This window comes from Ambystoma mexicanum, chromosome 5p (assembly GCF_040938575.1).
Source record: "Ambystoma mexicanum isolate Mex_15411 chromosome 5p, UKY_AmexF1_1, whole genome shotgun sequence".
NCBI classification, from domain to species: domain Eukaryota; kingdom Metazoa; phylum Chordata; class Amphibia; order Caudata; family Ambystomatidae; genus Ambystoma; species Ambystoma mexicanum.
The window spans coordinates 826,321,549-826,341,206 of record NC_090930.1 but is presented as its reverse complement, the minus strand read 5'-3'; positions in this window follow the sequence as shown (position 1 = coordinate 826,341,206).

Sequence of the window (19,658 nt, the reverse complement as noted above, 5' to 3'; positions counted from 1 at the left end):
TCAGTGAAGGTCGAGAACCCAAGGAACCCCAGGAGCTACATAGGACGATGGGTATACTGTACTCCTGGAGGAACCTGTGAATATATGTATTGGTCATTTGAAGATCATGTAAACCATTATGGACATCTCGGAGGAATAACTAAGATATGGCGAGTAAGAGGAGATAACGAGAAGGATATGTTTGTGGTCGACAAGTCGACCAGAGGGGGGACTGAAATGGGAGAATGGAAGACCAGGCTCCCGTCCTTCACCTCTCGCGCTTGGCCTAGAGGGTCACGACCCAGACATCCACCACGAGAAGAGTTTGTCCAGTTACCAGACGACCAGATACCCTGGTACAGGAACATACGGATGTGTCCATCTGCCTGCCCAGCAGCCCGCACTGGCCATGCCGACACCTGCGGCACGGATCAACTAGACTAAAATCTACACGTCGTTAGAGATGCCATGACGACCTAGACAACGGGAAGCACATCTGTACAAATATACACACTGGACATTCCCACACCGATCTACACGAAGAATATACTCAGTGCTATGACGTAGGCGACAGGCATATTCACGGACGTGCATCTTTATTATTTTTACATAGGCTTTCAGAATGCAGAAACGCAAGACGCGTCATGAACTCATCTATAAAGCTTGCTCACGCGTCTCTTGAAACCCGTTACCACCATGAGAGGTATAATGAAGACACGATACTGGTCATGGAACTATATGCTACTATAACCTAAAGCACCTATGCACCAAACGGACCACTTATGCACCAGGCCCGAGTAGGCCTCAAACAAGAGCTCCCGTGGACATTAACAAAGCAAGAGTCAGGTTGCTGATCCTGCAGAAAGAGCCCGGTGGAGCAACCAGCCAAGGTCGCAATGTTGCAAACCCACATTCCAAGAACAAATCATCAAAGGCACGATGTTGCAACCTCGTACTCCGCGCACCAACGTTAAAGTCACACCGGCAAATTAAACCAGACGCACAGTGGAAAAGCAATATTAATTGTGCAGAATTCTGCCTCTTTCATGGTCCCTCCCCACGTGACCAAGCAGAACCTGACGAGATGCCAAACCCAGGAGAGAAGAGGCATCTGGATCTCTCGCTACGAGACACAGGCAGATACACATGAAAGGCTCAATGGACATCTGCGACAGTGGGAGCGGTCAGCCTTCCAGCTATGAATAAATCCTCACATTGTCTGCACGTACCCATAGTGAAACATTGTTGCAACTTGCAGGTACACCGAGAGCTGGGAACAGCGGTGGTCCCAGGCTGGGAAGCTCACGGGCGCACCAATCAGAAAATGGGGCTCTTATCACTGACGCCAGTAATGTTATCCAATCCCCAGGAGTCTTCATGTAACAATTTTCATGTATCTAATTGTAGGGACAACCCAGATATACCACCTGACTACCCTTTGTCCACTAACATCGTTCTCTATATGTGTGCTATACTAACCCTACCACTCGAGCAACCAATTAAGAGTGGCGATAGGTTTTTTGTTAACTTTCTGAAGTGACGCAAGTAGCGCGTCATAATACAGTAAAAAGGGCCTGCGAGCCCCACGATTGTGTGTGTGTCAGGACGGACGCGTACGCTCCTTGACCCATCCCTGCCGTTTTGTCTAATAAACAGCAGAGTCACCTTGCTCCTTGTGTGTGTCTCATACTCTATCTCATCTGGGATATACATGGGAGGAGTTGGGGCCTCCCTGCCTGGAGGTCTGCAGACGGCCCGGCCGACCCCGGCAGAATTTCCCCCCGACACTATCATATTTGCCACTAGGTTTTTGTAGTTTGCCACGTAGGATGACGTTGGTAAATACGTAGGTTCACGTCATCAATTATGAATTTGTACTATAAGTACACTGTTTTTTCTGAAGCAAATTGAGAGACCATGCTAGGAGACGTCCGTTGATGTCCGTTGTACTCCCTGTTTTAGATAATTGATATTAAAACAGTTAAACCTTTTGCCAACTACTTGAGTCGTTTTGATTATTGATGTTTGAGTAACTTCTGCATCCCCATTCATCTCATAGTACTGCTGCCTTGTCTTAAAGGGCTGGGGTGACTCCGCCAGTTCATGTGGTAGCAGAGGATGGTTAAAAATCCATCAAGATAGTAAGCTTTGGGGCTCCCGGTAATATCGAATGTCATCTGCCATTTAATGAAAGGACGTGAAGCTCCCTGTAGATAGCAGAACCAGTTTTTAAGAACAAGTCTTGCAAGCACAGGTTAGACAGGTCCCTTGTTTTCAGGCAGAAACCCCTGCCGACTCCTACAGGAAGCTGAATGGACAGAAGGTTGAAGTGGCTGATAAAGAGGCACCGATCCCGAGAATCGGAAGTCGAAAAAGCGAATGTGAGTAAAAACTGAGTGAGGTGGCAAAATGGTGAATGAGCAGTGAGTGGAGAAAGTGATAAGGGGAAACAAGTAACGGAGAGAGGTTGGGGTAAAAAAGCAACTCGAGAGGATGAGCATCGTGCTATTAAGTAATTGTAATGATCATAAAGACAAATTACCCACATTGAAATTACTCCATCATGGCCACGCCTGGCTGTGACCATATCACTAGCAGCCGTCTAGTCATTTTTTCCCATAGAACAATGCAGGACGCTGAGGTCACTTCCTTACCTGTACATCAGCCGGGAATCCCAGAAGATCGACGCGTTGCTACTCTCATAGGAGTAAACAAACGCTACGTGAGTATAGCCATTGCTACCCTTCTATCTCTCTATTTTCTAACATTTCCATTTGTTGCCTCTTACTCACCTCCTTACTCCTCATTCCTATTTTTCAACTTGCTCACAGAGCTCGGCATTAGAACTGAACGAGGTATCTGAAACCGAAAGTAACAAGCTATGCCTCTTTTGTCCACAACTGCATTCGGCGTCGTCCCGTGTTTTCCATCCAGGTCGGCTTCCCTTTGTAACCTGCGTATTGCATACTCAATCTTTACTGACAGCAACATCATTATAATAGGAAGCATTGTATTCTAAATTGCAGAGCAGTTCCTCGCGTACGGAAAGGAAGCTCCAGGCGTCAAGCCGTCTCTTTATACTAAACAGCTGACTACTGTCATGTAAGCGGCTGGTCTTGGTTCCCTCTAAGCATTTATTCCTTTAACCTTTCATACATTGTTCTTGTTCTTTAATCAGTTCTGATATTTCCTCAGCTTCTTGAACACACATGGACTTTCCCCATAACAACTAGACTTCTCTGACCTACTCCTTCATATGGTAATTTCAAGACCTTTTACTATTTGATCTTTATTAAGTTAACACTACCTCCTTATTCTGAACCTTATGCTTTCTCTCTAATATCCCATCCAGTACCGGATCAGAATAAATAATACCAGAGAGTAGAGACGGATCTTCAGTCCCTTCCTGCCCGTCTCGTGGAGTTAACGCTCCCCAGCAGCACTTCGCAGGGTTTTCTCTCCCGTGAGGGTTTCCTGTGATCCCTACGGTGGCCAAGCATTTGAGATGGGCTCCGGAGGGGTTTCCAGGGGGATTCTTTAATTCAGCTGGGAAACAACTTTATAAACACGCTCCATTTTTGATCCTCACTTTGAACATCAAGCAGACCAGGATTCTACCGCACATCTGTCTTTCAGGTAGGAGATTCTTCGTTTTTGTTCCAATTTGCAAAGGCTGTTCCAATTACAAAGGACAAGTTGAGAGTGAATATAACAGTTAGCAACGCCCAAAAAAAAAAAGAGTATAGACTGCCTTATACTATTGGAACAAACCTTAAGAATTTCATAGAATGGATCCGCAACAGCAATAGCAGATCCAGCAGCTGATAGCTGCAGTCCAATCACTGACCACCGAGGTTCAGCAACTCCAGCAAGAGAATGCTGCTCTGAGACAAAACCAACAACAGGCAGCACAACAGGTAGCCCCCCAACAGGTAGCACAACAGGTAGCACAGCAGGCTGCTGCCTCCCGTATCCCACATTGTTTAGAGGTTCCACCAGGACCACTTCCTGTTTTTTTTTTTTATAGGAATCCTCATAAGGTTAAGGAATTCTTAGACTCTTGTACCGTACAATTCGCCTTCAAGAGTGCCTTTTTTCATACAGACCGGGACCATGTGGGTTACATGGTTTCCCAGTTGACCGGGCCAGCACTAGCCTGGGCTACACCCCTGATCACAAACAATAATCCTATTTTGGATTCTCATACTGTCATGATCTCTGCTTCCAAAAGGTCAGGGTTTTCCCAACTCCCTTGGAAACAGATCCATAACCCAGGTTCCGAGTGCCAACCAGTCCCAATTGGGACCTTTTGGACCCAGTCCTGGCGCCAGTGGCACCAGGCTCATAAATATGCCCAGTCCCAGCGCTGGAAGCGCCGGGCTCATAATGCTTGGGTGGACTTACCTGCAGCAGACCATGCTGCTTACTTGCCTGCCAGTTGAGCCTCTGATCCTCTTCTGTTTGGAACTACTTTTCCTGTTGGGTGGGGCAGGAGCCACTCCCTAGATTCAGAACACTGGAACTCTTCTGGAAAGCAGGAACTCTTTTCTTACCTAGGCGTGGCTGTGGAAGGAGACACCTAAGCACTACAGGAGGCTATTTAAACCACACCCGATGGATGAATCTTGCTTTGCGTTATTCTGCATCCTCTGCAGCAGAACGCTCATCGTGTCTTCTGCATCTGATCCTGGGCCTAAGGAAAAAGGCTTACCATCCTGAATCCAGTCTTCAGCAACACCTATAAAGACAAGAAAGAACAGGTTAGCATTACGGTCTTCAGTGACAGTTCTTCACTTACCTGGTCCATCGGCTGTCACCAACGCCTCACGCTGCATTCCGGCATCTGAAAGACAAAGGCTTACCTACTCTTCGTGCGCTCCGGAGGTCTTCACACTGCATTCCGTCATCTGAAAGACAAAAGCTTACCAACTCTTCGCACGCTGCGGAGGCCTTCGGCGCTGCATCCCGCATCTGAAAGACAAAACAAGGTGCGTTTAAAGACATTGGGGAACTTTAATACTCACGTGCCATTACTCCTTTCCACATCTAACCCAGTGGGTATTCGGGTACCCTGCAGCCGCTCCGAACTTGTACCTGCAAAATAAAAAGACAGTTAGAGCGCATCGTGAAGCAGGCAACAAGCGCTTACTTACGTGCTTCCAGGCGCTTCTATTCATCACACGGGTTCCATCTTCAACTCACTTCAGCCCGTCATCCGCCATCGCCGGAACCCTGCAAAACAAGAAACATCATTACTAAAGACTTTAAAGACATTAGAATTACTCGAAACTTACCGTTTGTGCAGTAAACGACGGACAGCAGTCCTCTGAAGTCAAGAGGCCTGCTCCCCTTATCCAGTGAAGAAACTGGTTACAGAACCCTGCCCCGAGGCAGATGGAGAGCACAGCGTTCACTTACCTAAGGTGAGAGCGTTAACCTTTGGGGTTCTACAGGAGAAGAGAAAGGGAAGAAGAGAGAGACATTCAATAACCCAGTTCCTTAATCCCATATTTTCTATCTGCAGACATCTTACCCTTCGAGTCAGACATACAGTGCACAGAGGTCCAGCCCAAAGAGCCAGCCGTGTGTTACACATCACCTTTGAAGATACGGTATACGCCCAGTCAAGACCGGCGCCTCTACGGGAATCAGGTGAGCATTACACATACGGCCTTTTGCAACATAATCCGTACTATGTTTGGCCGACAGGAAATTCGGGTGGCATCCCAAGAGCAAAACTTAAAACAGGGTAATGTAGACTTTTTGGCTTATATTACCCAATTTAAACAGATGGGCAGTGAAACCACTTGGTCGGATGATGCCCAGGTAACAATCTTTAGGAGAGGGTTGTCAGAGGATTTAAAAGACGCAGTATCCAGAGTCCCACGTCCCACTACGCTGACTGAATTCATCGCTCTGGTACTTCAGATAGATTATCGGATGAAGGAGCGAATGACTGAAATAAGAAGAGGACGGATCCCTCGGTTTTCTTCTAATCTCCCTACCTCTCCACGGCCACCATCAACCGAGGAACCTATGCAATTAGGTGCTATGGCCAGGGGTCCCGTGTCCCCTGAAGAACGGAATCGAAGGAGATCCCTTGGTTTGTGTATGTATTGCGGTGCCAATACACACACCGTACAAGATTGTCCAATTACCCCACCAAGGCGATCGGGAAACACCAACGCCCGGCTGTAAGGGGAACCACGGTCCGGGATCCTAAATCAGAACAGGGTTCCTCACAAATATTCCATTCATCTTCCTGTTCCAGTCTCTCTGATACCGCCACGGTGGTATTAAAAGTATCTTTATCCTTTGGGGATCGGATATTACAAGATATCCCGGTCCTGATTGACTGTGGAGCCGCCGGGAACTTTGTTGACGATCACTGGGCAGCCTCCCACAGTGTTCCACATTCCTGCAAAACAGAGTCCATCCCAGTGGAAAGCGTGGATGAAAGCTCTTTGACGTCAGGACCCATTACGGACCATACCGGTTCTCTGTTGATGTCTATTTCATCCCACCAAGAAACCATAACTCTAGACATTATCCGGGCAGCACATCAACCTATCATTCTAGGTCTACCATGGCTCAGGAAACATAATCCTTTTATAAACTGAACAGCAGGATTCTTCTTTCTAAGATCTGAATTTTGTCTAACACATTGCTTTAAAGATCAGCAGAAGGTTCTGTTAGATGCAAATTCACCCTCTCCGGGCCCTCAGAGTGTTACTACTCTGAACCAGATCACAGGTCTTCCAAAGGTTTATCACCACTATCAAGAAGTGTTTTCCACCTCTGAGTACTCCCAGTTACCACCCCATAGGCGGGATGATTGTGCAATCAAGCTAATACCCGACCAGTCTCTGCCCTTTGGTCGAATGTATATATTATCAGATAATGAAAAAGAGGTGTTACGAGAATATCTTCGGGTTAATTTAATGAATGGCTTAATCACTGAGTCTACTTCACCTGCAGCCGCCTCTCTATTCTTTGTATCCAAACGAAACACAATCGAACTTCGTCCCTGCATAGATTTCCGGGGTCTCAATAAGATCACAATACCGGATAAATATCCAATGCCCTTGATACCGGATATTTTGGTAGCAGTTAAGGGGGCAAATGTTTACACAAAATTGGATCTTAAAGCTGCATATCATCTGGTAAGGATAAAATCAGGGGACGAATGGAAGACGGCATTCAGGACACCGTTTGGCCACTACCAATACCGGGTAATGCCTTTTGGCCTCTCAAACGCTCCAGCTATATTCCAATGCTTCATGGACCATCTCTTCTCCGATCTACTTCTTCATAACGTTATTGTATACTTGGACGATATTTTGGTCTTTTCTTGCACATTACAGGATCATGTGAAGCATGTGGAGGAGGTTCTTCGTCGTCTTCATCAAAACCACCTTTATTGTAAGTTGGAAAAGTGCTCCTTTCATCAGCCTCAGATAACCTACTTAGGATATGTCCTAACCGCAAAGGGGATAGCAATGGACCCTGAAAAGTTTTCTGCAGTACAGGACTGGCCCACTCCTGTCTCAGGTAAAGATATTCAATGGTTCATTGGCTTTGCTAATTTCTACCGGAGATTCATCCCTGGATTTTCCAGTATGACCCAACCATTGGCAAACCTTTTGAAGAAAGGTGTTCCTTTTTCTTGGTCTGATGCTACTGACCAAGCATTTAGAAGACTTAAGTATCTGTTTACATCTGCCCCTGTTTTACTAACACCCGATCAAAATCGTCAGTTTATCGTGGAGACTGATGCTTCACAATATGCCTTAGGTGCAGTTCTACTTCAACTTGACAATTACAATCAGGAACATCCTGTGGCATATTTGTCTAAGACATTGGCACCTGCAGAATTAAATTACACGGTATTAGAAAAAGAATTGTTAGCCATCAAACGGGCTTTTGAAGAGTGGCGACATTTATTACTCAGAGCCAAATATCCAGTTGAAGTTCGAACTGATCATCACAATCTCCAATCTTACAGTACGCCCAGATTTTTAACAGTCGCCAAGCCAGATGGGCACATTCTTTCTCACCATTCAGGATCACCTTTTCATTCATATCCGGAAAAGATCATTTAAGAGCAGATGCTCTGTCCCGAAAGGAATAACTTCCCAATGACTTTTTCAGATCAGAACCTATCTTTCCCAAGATAGCTATGGGTTTACATACTGTTCCAGATTTCCTGACACGTCTGAGATCACAGTCTAAAACAGTAGGTAAATCTGGATTCCCACGATTGACACAACAAGCGTTGGTCCAAGAAGATGGATGTTATTTTTATGGACACAGGGCTTTCATCCCTACTACATCCCTCCAAAAAGAAGTGCTGGATATGTGCCATAAATCCAAAGTGGCAGGACACTGTGGAATCGCTTCCACTCAGGAGATGGTTTCCCAGTGTTTCTGGTGGCCCACACTGCAGAAGGATATAAAAGAATACATAAGGTCTTGTCCCGTTTGCTTGCAAAACAAATCACCTCGGAAACCTCCGTTAGGGTTATTGATCTGCCAGTACATTCCCGTCCTTGGCAGATAATCTCCATAGATTTCATTGTGGACCTTCCATCCTCAAAGGGGTGCTCAGCCATCATGGTGGTCATAGATTCATTTACAAAGATGGCTCACTTTATCCCTCTCGCTTGGTCCAAGAAGATGGGTGTTATTTTTATGGACACAGGGCTTTCATCCCTACTACATCCCTCCAAAAAGAAGTGTTGGATATGTGCCATAAATCCAAAGTGGCAGGACACTGTGGAATCTCTTCCACTCAGGAGATGGTTTCCCGGTGTTTCTGGTGGCCCACACTGCAGAAGGATATAAAAGAATACATAGGGTCTTGTCCCGTTTGCTTGCAAAACAAATCATCTCGGAAACCTCCATTAGGATTATTGGTCAGGATGCTGGTACCTTCCCGTCCTTGGCAGATAATCTCCACGGATTTCATTGTGGACCTTCCCTCCTCAAAGGGGTGCTCAGCCATCATGGTGGTCCTAGATTCATTTACAAAGATGGCTCACTTTATCCCTCTCGCTGGAATACCTTCTGCGGCCCAGATGGCTTGTATCTTTATCAGTCACATCTTCTCATTGCCTGGCTTACCAGAGACAATCATATCTAATCAAGGAACACAATATACATCGCAATACTGGAAACATGTCTGTCGGCACCTCAGGATTTCCCGGGTTCTTAGTTCTGGCTATCACCCCCAATCCAACGGGCAGACAGAACGACTTAACCAGACTTTGGAAGGATACCTCAGAAATTATATATCTGCAGCACAGGATAACTGGAGGGATCTACTGCCATTGGCAGATTACGCCTGCAACAACTCCTATCATTCAGCTATCCACGCTTCTCCTTTTCATTGCACCTACAGATTCAATCCTTCATCATTTCCCACAATGAAAAGATCAGAAAACAGATTTCCCGATGTAGACCATTTAATGGAACAAATCCGACAAGGACATCATACTGCCAAAGTCACCTTACAGCAGACCCAGGACAGAATGAAGAAGTTTGCAGACCGCACCTGAACCCCGGCACCCATTATCAAAACAGGAGACTGGGTGTGGTTGTCTTCGCGATTTCTCCCTGGACATTTGGTACCATCTAAACTCTCTCCTCAGTATTTCGGCCCATTTCAGGTAGCTGCACCCATTGGTAGTGCAGCTTTCAGACTAATTCTTCCAAACACCTGGTCACGCATCCACCCAACTGAAGCCGGACAATCGTAATTCAATTCATCCAATTGTAACTACTCGTCCCCCACCAATTCTGGTTGCCTCTGGTCCCGAGTTCGAGGTAAAGGATATATGTGACTCCCGTTTCCACCGTGGTCGTCTACAGTATTTGGTAGACTGGAAGGGATATTCCCCTGCAGATCGAACCTGGGAGCCTGAAACCGCAATACACGCACCTCGACTTGTGCAGAAATTCCATCACAGACATCCGGACAAGCCGGGACGATCTGGACCTAAGAGGGGGCATACTGTAATGATCATAAAGATGAATTACCCACATTGTAATTACTCCATCATGGCCGCCCCTGGTTGTGACCATATCACTAGCAGCAGTCTAGTCATTTTTTCCCATAGAACAATGCAGGATGCTGAGGTCACTTCCTTACCTGTATATCAGCCGGGAATCCCAGAAGATCGACGCGTTGCTACTCTCATAGGAGTAAACAAACGCTACGTGAGTATAGCCATTGCTACCCTTCTATCTCTCTATTTTCTAACATTTCCATTTGTTGCCTCTTACTCACCTCCTTACTCCTCATTCCCATTTTTCAACTTGCTCACAGAGCTCGGCATTAGAACTGAACGAGGTATCTGAAACCGAAAGTAACAAGCTATGCCTCTTTTGTCCAACCCTGCATTCGGCTTCGTCCCGTGTTTTCCATCCAGGTCGGCTTCCCTTTGTAACCGGCGTATTGCATACTCAATCTTTAACGACAGCAACATCATTATAATAGGAAGCATTGTATTCTAAATTGCAGAGCAGTTCCTCGCGTACGGAAAGGACGCTCCAGGCGTCAAGCCGTCTCTTTGTACTAAACAGCTGACTACTGTCATGTAAGCGGCTGGTCTTGGTTCCCTCTAAGCATTTATTCCTTTAACCTTTCATACATTGTTCTTGTTCTTTAATCAGTTCTGATATTTCCTCAGCTGTCTTGAACACACATGGACTTTCCCCCCAACAACTATACTTCTCTGACCTACTCCTTCATATGGTAATTTCAAGACCTTTTACTATTTGATCTTTATTAAGTTAACACTACCTCCTTATTCTGAACCTTATGCTTTCTCTCTAATATCCCATCCAGTACCGGATCAGTATAAATAATACCAGAGAGTAGAGACGGATCTTCAGTCCCTTCCTGCCCGTCTCGCGGAGTCAACGCTCCCCAGCAGCACTTCGCAGGGTTTTCTCTCCCGTGAGGGTTTCCCTCTGATCCCTCCGACAGCCAAGCATTTGAGCTGGGCTCTGGAGGGGTTTCCAGGGGGATTCCTTAATTCAGCTGGGAAACAACTTTATACACACACTGCATTTTTGATCCTCACTTCGAACATCAAGCAGACCAGGATTCTACCGCCCATCTGTCTTTCAGGTAGGAGATTCTTTGTTTTTGTTCCAATTTGCAAAGGCTGTTCCAATTACGAAAGACAAGTTGAGATTGAATATAACAGTAATTGACTTTTAGAGAGAAGCCAAGTAATTAAGAAATCGTGAGACGAGGAGTGTCACGATAGAGGAAGCCCAGTGTCCTGCGTCATAAGCATGTAACAGAAGGAACCATATTTAGAGTCCCATTTACGGATGACGTAGGCTACAGACTTGTTTAAAGATAGTCCAAAGAGAACGGTTCACATCCCAATCGGGGTATTTTTAGGGGCAAGCATAAAATCTCATGGATCGTAGACTGAGATATATGTGGCCGGTCGAGTGCATCTATTTGTCTTTTTTATGTGATTGTATAGATACATATGTGGTAAAGAAGTAATAGAGGAATTAAAAGACGTAAAAAGGAAATTGAATTGATGATGTTTTACGAATAAAGTACATTGGAGTAAAAAGTGATATAGAAGGTTTGGAGCTTCGAAGTTGGTGTACGCTCATATTGTATTATTTTCTTGAAACGTATTGATTTGAAAAGTGCAAAGAGTAAAGGTGAGTATTGACAGTCAAGTTTGATGAGTCAAAAATTGAGGATATTACTCCACTTAAACATCTCTGCAAACCACTGCCAAAACACGCACCCAAGCTTAAATAGTAAAGTACAGAATGGGTTAAGGGCACGGCAGACAGGATGTTCATGTTATGGCCACAAATGGGATCACTATCAAATGCAGTTTTGAAGAATATGACAACATATTTGCATGCAGCATATACGGGAAAAAGTTATACAAATGTTAGCAAACTTAGAGCTCTAGAAGATGAATCAGGAGGAAAGGGAAGAGCTGCCTCCTGAAGACTGGATACTTAACATATGCAAAGAGGGGGTTGAGGAGCCTTCTGATCCCCCCGCCGTGCCTGAAATAGAGGGTGATAGCAAGAAAGATGACGGATTGTACCCACTAAGAGAGCTCAGGGCAGCGACAGGGTACAGCAATCCGGCATATGAGTCGCCTGCGCAAAGCAGTGACGAGGGTGCAGAGACGATTTCTGAGAAAAAAGTCATCTCTAAAGCACTAAGGGACAAAGAGAGATGCAACAAGGAGAGAAGTGACTGACCAAGCACATCCTTAGATATAGGAAAGAAAATAAAGAGATGTAAGGGAGAAAAAGATGAGGCTGATGAGGTAGCGCTCATACAGAACGAATGGATGGGTGGTCAGATTTTGCTCAAACATGATGGTAAAAGCATTGAGCATGTGAGGCAAAGGGAAGATCGAGATGAAAGAGACAGAAGGGATAGAGAGAGAGAGAGGGAGAGAGAGAGAGAGAGAGAGAGAGGAACGATTAAAGAAGATGGGGTGAAAAGGAAGGATAGACAAAGATGGAAACAGTTGTATCAAGACAAACAACTGAAAAAGCAGGAAAGGGCAGAAGAGCAAAGAAAGTATGGCAACAGAGGGAAATCGAAGAATGAGAAAGATTAGAAAGAAAGACAGAGGAAGAACAGAAATCAAGGGATAAAATAATACAAAGACAGAGATGTAAAGATACGAAGAGCAAATGAGAGACGAGACATGAAAAGAAGGAGGAAGACAGGGTGAGCGAAGAAGTAAGGAAACAATAATGAAATGGAACAAAAGTGGAGGCAGAGAGCACGCGATTTTGAACGTGTGGAAAAGGAATTAATGGATCCTAATCCAATAGTGGCATGGGAGTACATAGAAGAATTATTCCCAGCACATGAACCAGTAGCAGGTCCATCTAGAACAAGCCTAGAGGATGAGTTTGACTCAAGAAGCATTCGGGACGCAATCGATAAAGTCTATCATGATATGAGGACTAAAAAAGAACTGAAGGGAAAGGGTAAAAATGATTGACTCGAGAGTATGCAGCTGTACGACAAAGAGTGAGGTTTGTGTAGTTTGGTCCTAAAGAGCTGTCTTTAGATAGACTGACTCTGAATAGAGACGAAGAGGAGAGGAGCCACACAAGTTATGACAGGATATGTCAGATGAGGACAGAGAAACCTTCCGTGTGGAGGAAGGTAACTCATTTGGTCCTGAAGAATATTTTTCAATGAACAAGGAAGTAAGATTGTCAGATTTAGACCAACTTATATCTCGGGCGTCAGAATCTCTGCCGCAACTTGATCAACCTAAAGGGCGATTCCAATGGTGAGAGGGGGACTCACCACCTTATGGGAGCAGGTTAAGGTCGCTGCCAGGAAGAAGGTGATACAGAAACATTTTCCCTGCTATGGACAGACAGACGATGGGGGCAAATGTGAGTTTGGGGTTTTGCAGTTTCCCTTGTTAGAGAAAGGGGGAGCCAGACCCCAGTATATACCTTGGCCACAAATGAATAAGGATAATTTAAGGTGTAAACTCCAGAGTTTAACTTCTGGTGCTGGGAAATGGATACATGAATTAGAGAAAATGACAGGAGGAAAAACGTTAGCTGTAGGGGACATCAAGGGACTCCTAGTCACTATCCTTAGGGAGAGAGCTGATGACGTTTGGTCAAGAGCAGGGTATTTGAGTGTACCGCGTTGTGCACTGCTCCTGATGTGGCACAGTTTGATAACTGTAGGGTGGCAGTCTGGAAAGCACTTTGAGTGCTGTATCCTGACACGTCAGACCTGGGAGCTATAATGACGAAAAAGATACAGGAAGGTGATGATCCTCTTGTTTACATTCAGAATTTTCAGGAGTAATGGAGTTTGGAGACTCGCGAGCCTTGGGGGAAAGCCAAGGGATGCCAGAGTCAGTACAGAAGCCGCTCAAGAAATTGGTGGGCATGGAAGCAAAGTCATGGTCAGAAATTCAGCTGCCCATTGTGCATTATTGCAGACTTTTGCAAGAGAAGAATCAAAAGAAAGATGACACTAGGAAAGGTGAAATCAGTGAAGAAGAAATTATCAAAGTACACCATTGAAGGGGTAATGTTGACTAGTGGAGAAGGATCAGGTTTGCAGCAAGCAGCAGGCATGCCACATGTGAATAACCAAAGGCAGTTTGATCAAGGTAATAATGGATTCATACCATGAGGTAGGGGAAACTTCTGAGGTATAGGATTCCAGAATAATCAGGGAAATTTCCAGAATTACCAAGGTGGGTCTCAAAACATGCAGAATAATAGTCAAGGCATGCAGGACGGACAGATTAGGAGGCCTTCACCTGTCAGTTGGACATGTGGTATGTCAGGACACATTGCACGCATGTGTCGAAGTCAAGGATTTGTGCAAAATGGGCAATTCTCAAGAGGGGGGACCACATACCCGCCTGCATACAGTCAACAGACTGGAGATTGGTTTGTTCAAAATCAGACAATGCAGCAAATACAAGCGCTGAGATTACAGCCAGATGTACAAATGCAGTGGAGAATAATAAATCCGCTGCAAGGGCAGTCACAGCATTCACCCATGCAGAAACAGCAAGACACGAGCACAGGACAATTAATGACTCTTAGGATAGGTGGTGTCACTATCGATGGAGGGAATCCTTTCACAGGTACAGGGATGAGAATTTATCCACAACAGGACAGCTCACTGGGAGACTTGATGTGTTTGATACTATCTGTAACGCCCATTCCTCAAGAGGAACCGAGGGCTGATGTTAATATAGGGGGAAAATCCTTTTCTTTTTTAGTAGACACGGGTGCAACACGCTCATGCTCATGTATACGAGAGGGAACATTTACAATGTCTGGAAATGCCATGAATGCTCAAGATTTCACAGGAGCTACAAGTAGAATTCCTTTTACTGAAAAATTACCAGTCGCTATAGGATAGTGTGACATGTCTGTGCCATTATTAAATTCAAGACAGACACCTGTCAATATACTATGTCGAGATTTAATGATAAAGTTGAACATGACGATTTCGTTCTCTGATGAAGGCATAGTGCGTTCAACGCCAGGAATGCATTATTTAAACGTGAGTGAGTTTATTATGGCTTTTGTAGTACAAGTGACCATAAGAGGAGCGCCATTAGAACCAGAATTCTTTCACTATGGGGTACGCATTCTGTTAACATGGCTACCAGGTTTAGTGGGAAGAACTATGAGAATACCTGATTCATTTTTATTCAGGCCAAAGATACCTATGGATGAAGAGGAAGAGGAAGGACAAGTCTTTCCTTTAGAATTGCAATCAGCCATAGTGTGAGGAGAAATGGCTTTACTTGATGGAACTGATTATGAAGGCAGACAATGGTGCACAGTGATTGCCATAGGAGAAGGTGATTGACTGACATCACTGATGAGGATATATTTAGAGACCACCCGTCAGATGATGAAGTAGTATTTGAAATGAGTATTACTTATTGGGTATGAGCAATTAAACATGAGGTTCCTCAGAAAATGATTTCAGCTCAGAAGCGTCCCGAGTATTTCGATGAGGATATGGCAAAAGTGCCAGTTTCATTATGGACAATAGGCCCCTATGATGTAGGCCTATTGAAAGGGGCTGGAGAAGTAAAGATTAAATTGAAACCAGGAGCAATTTTACCTCGAACACAACAGTATCCCATGTCTCGAGAGGCAGATGAAGGTATTTTCAAGACAATATCCACCATGAAGAAACAGGGTATCTTAGTGATGTCAGAGTCACTGTGTAATACGTCAGTGTATCCGATTGAAATAAAAGTTAAGGGGGGTTGTGGCATTTAATACAAGACCTTTGCCTGATTAACCAGATTGTAGAGGCTGAGTTCCCTCTAGCTCCTAATCCTGTGACACTCTTATGTAGTATCCCTGTTGAAGCACAATATTTCACTGTGATTGATTTGAAAAATGCATTTTTCTCAATCCCATTGCATAAAGACTCACAGGATCTGGCATAGTTTACGTTCAGACAGACTAAGTTTAAAAGCGCAAGATTACCTCACGTATACTGTGAGTCTCCATTGATTTTCAAAAGAGTCCTGCAGATGGACTTAAGCAATATTGATGTGGAAAGTGTTGTGTTGCGATACGTAGATGACATATTGGTCTGCAGTACCTCAGAAGAAGAGTACAAACGTGATTCAGTTCAACTGATGATTATTCTTGCAGAGAAAGGATATAAAGTAGGCAAAGAGAAATTGCAGTATTGTCTTAAGAACAGTAAAACCACACACAATAAAGCACATGCAAAGATTTCTGTGACTGTATAATTATGTGAGGGCGTGGGTCTTTGACTACAGTTCATACATAAGGCCCTTGTTGCAAGCTCTGAAGAAAGCACAGGCAACTAAGGAAAGACATTTCTGGACTAAGGAGATGGAAGAAGGGTTTGATGAGTTGAAAAAGGCAATTTGCACAGCTCCAGTTTTAGGGATTCCCAATTATGCTTAGGAATTCGTTTTGTTTTCACACAAAAATGGCACTGTTATGACAGCAGTGCTCACGCAAAGAACCACGTTGGGGTACAAGCCCCTTGCATATTACAGTGGGATTCTGGACCCAGTAATGAGAGATCACTTTCCTTGCAAACAATCTTTGGCAACTGCCGCGTTTGTCATTGAAAAAGCTGCAAGTATAGTAATGGGTGTTCCATGACGTTATTTGCTGAACATGCATTATTTGTCATTTTGGAAAAAACTAAAGACCTGTTGACTTCTCAAAGGGCTTCTGCGTACGAGGTAGTCATATCGAATCCAGCAATTAAAATAGTTTGTTGCAGAATAGTGAACCCTGCCATGTTTGTAGCAGAACCACTGGCAAAAGATGAGCATGCACATGATTGCTCAAATTATGAGGAATTCTATGATTAACTCCCAAGGGTGAATGAAAATGCATTGGCAGCTGGAGAGATTATCTTTATTGATGGTGCTTCAGGAATCAATCAAAATGATGGACAAAGATATACAGGTGCGGCTGTGGTAAAGCACACTGCCAATGGGGAGTTTGAAGTATTAATAAGTGCACGACTTCCGTACACTTTTTAGCACAGGCTGCAGAATTAGCGGTGCTGATTGTCTTGCTTGAGAATCATGCACACCAGGAAGTAACGTGTACAGTGACTCTGCCTAAGTGATGTCGACAGTGCATGCAGGGCTAGCACGTTGGAAAAGGAGGGGTTACCTCTGAGTGGACGGCACTCCAGTGCAACATGCCGCCTTATTTGAAAGGCTTATTAAAGCATTACAAATCCCAGTAGCCAACACAGTCATTAAATGTGCAACTCACACTAAAATGGCAGATTTTATCTTACGTGGAAATCAAGCAGCAGACGAGGAAGCAAAATGTGTTGCATATTCAGAGAACATCATGAAGTTTGACACGCCTGATGTGAATGAAAGCATGGTGGTGATGATGAGTGTGCCTGATTGTTATAATAATCTGTCCAAGACTCAGCTAGTAGAAATTCAAGGGGAAGCACCTCAGGATGAGAAAAACCTGTGGACGCAGAGTGGATGTTCTTAAAGCCCTTCCGAAGCACTGTGGCGACAAGACAGCACTGGTAATCCGGTGATGCCTGTAGCCTTATTAAGTGTGGCATTAGAACAGCTACACTACCCTGCACATGTTACTAGAGAGACCCTTACCGCAACGATAGTGGAGGAATGATCTTTTCCAAATTTGGTAGAGCATGTTGCATTTTATGTAGTAAATTGTATAGTATGTCAAAGGTTTACTGCTGAACACACACTGCATACAGTTAGAGGAGTTATTCCCAGACCAAATCGTCCTTTCCAGCATTTTCATATCGACTATGTCGACATTCTGCAAGTCTGTAATGGATGCAGATATATGATTGTAGTGGTATGTCACTTTTCGGGTGGATTGAGGCTGTTCCATGTACACATCCAGACTCCACCTGCATAGCGACATTATGGCATTTATAACGCGCCTATACACAAGTGTTTCAAGGTGCAAACCAGGCAGGGAGGGGCAACAGAGGGAAGACAGAAAACGATCTTACTAGGCCAGATGTCATTCAGAGCGCACACATGCAAGGGAAGGGGGAAAGGGAAAAAGTGCGGGGGAGGGGAAGAGGAGAGTGCAGTACATGGGATAATAAAATAACGAGATATATAAAAACGGCCAGCTGGTGGCAAGTGCAAGGTGAGTGCAGACATAAGTGCTGGTGGGGGGGGGCCTGTAGGGATACAGAAAAACAGTCCCCAGGTGCAGGGATTGCCAAGGATACAGTTCAGGCATGCAACAGGCAGGACTTGGGCCCGAGAACAGAAGGGTGGCCAGGTAAGCAGTGCAGTCTCAGTATCATTCAGGAATTCAGCAGGGGAGAGGGGGAGAGAAAGCAGAAGCAGAGAGGACGGTTTTAAGGTGCTTCAAGAACTGAAGATGGTTCTCCTCAAGTTTCAGGGAGGCAGGGAGGCTGTTCCAGAGGGAGGCTTCAGCCGAGGAGAGAGATCTACCACCAACTTGTTGCTTGGAGAAGCGACTGACCCTGAGGGAGTTGGAGACGGATGAGCAAAGAGCACGAGAAGGAAGATATTTAGGAAGAGAGAACTGAAGGTATTGAGGCACCAGGCCCCATAAGGCCTTGTGGACGATGCAGAGGGGTTTGAACTTAATCCTCGCAGCCACTGGGTGCCAGTGCAGAGATTTCAGTCCTGGAGAGATACAATACCTGGGCCTGAGGCCAGGGACAAATCTCGCAGTCCTGTTTTGGATGAGTTCCAGAGGGCGGAGAGTAGAAGCAGGCAGATTTAGAAAGAGGCTAATGCAACAGTCCAACCTAGAGAAAACCAGGGCTCTGGAGACAGTGAGCTTCTGGGGGAAGGAGAGGAAAGGAAGAATACCTCTGAGGAGGTGCAGCTGGTAGTGTGACTTCTTAGAGATGTCAGAGATGTGAGGAGAGAAAGAGAGTGTGGAGTCAAAGATGACCCCATGGTTTTTAGCCTTGCAGGTGGGAACAGGAAGAGGGCCAAGCAAGGCCTGCTAGAGAGCTACAGGAAAGGAGGGAGTGGGTGAGTCGATGAGGAGAATCTCAGGCTTACTGGCATTAAGGCAGAGGTCATTGGCAGCACACCACTCCTGGATAGCAGACAGACAGTCAGAGATGAGGGTCGGGGAAGAGGTAGCTGAAGGTCGCCTGAAAATGATAATGGCCCCATTTTGTTAATGAAGCCTTTGAACAGGTAAGATTGTTGCTTAGTATAAAGCACACATTTTCATAGGCTTATCACCAGCAATCGAACTGGGTCTGTGAGATACTCAATGACCTGCTTAAAGAAAGAATAGCCAAATTGAAGCTTACCCTGAAGAAAGGATGGTTGCATTGCCTGCCACTGGCTTTGTATGCATTGAGAAATCAGCCAGATTCCGACCACCATCTTATCCCCCATGAAATAGTGACAGATAGTCAGATGAGTACACCCCTCACACCTCTTTCTAGAACTAGAAGTGATGCCCAGTTGACAGCAGAATTGTTAGGAAAGAAGTTACATGATTACTTAACATGTATGACGATAACAAGGGGGGTCCTGGGAGACTCTCTGCCAGACATGAGTCCTGGTTACAAGAGCCTTACCCAGAATCTTTAGCTCACTATCTTTCACAGAGAAGAAATATCCCAATATTATCAGTCT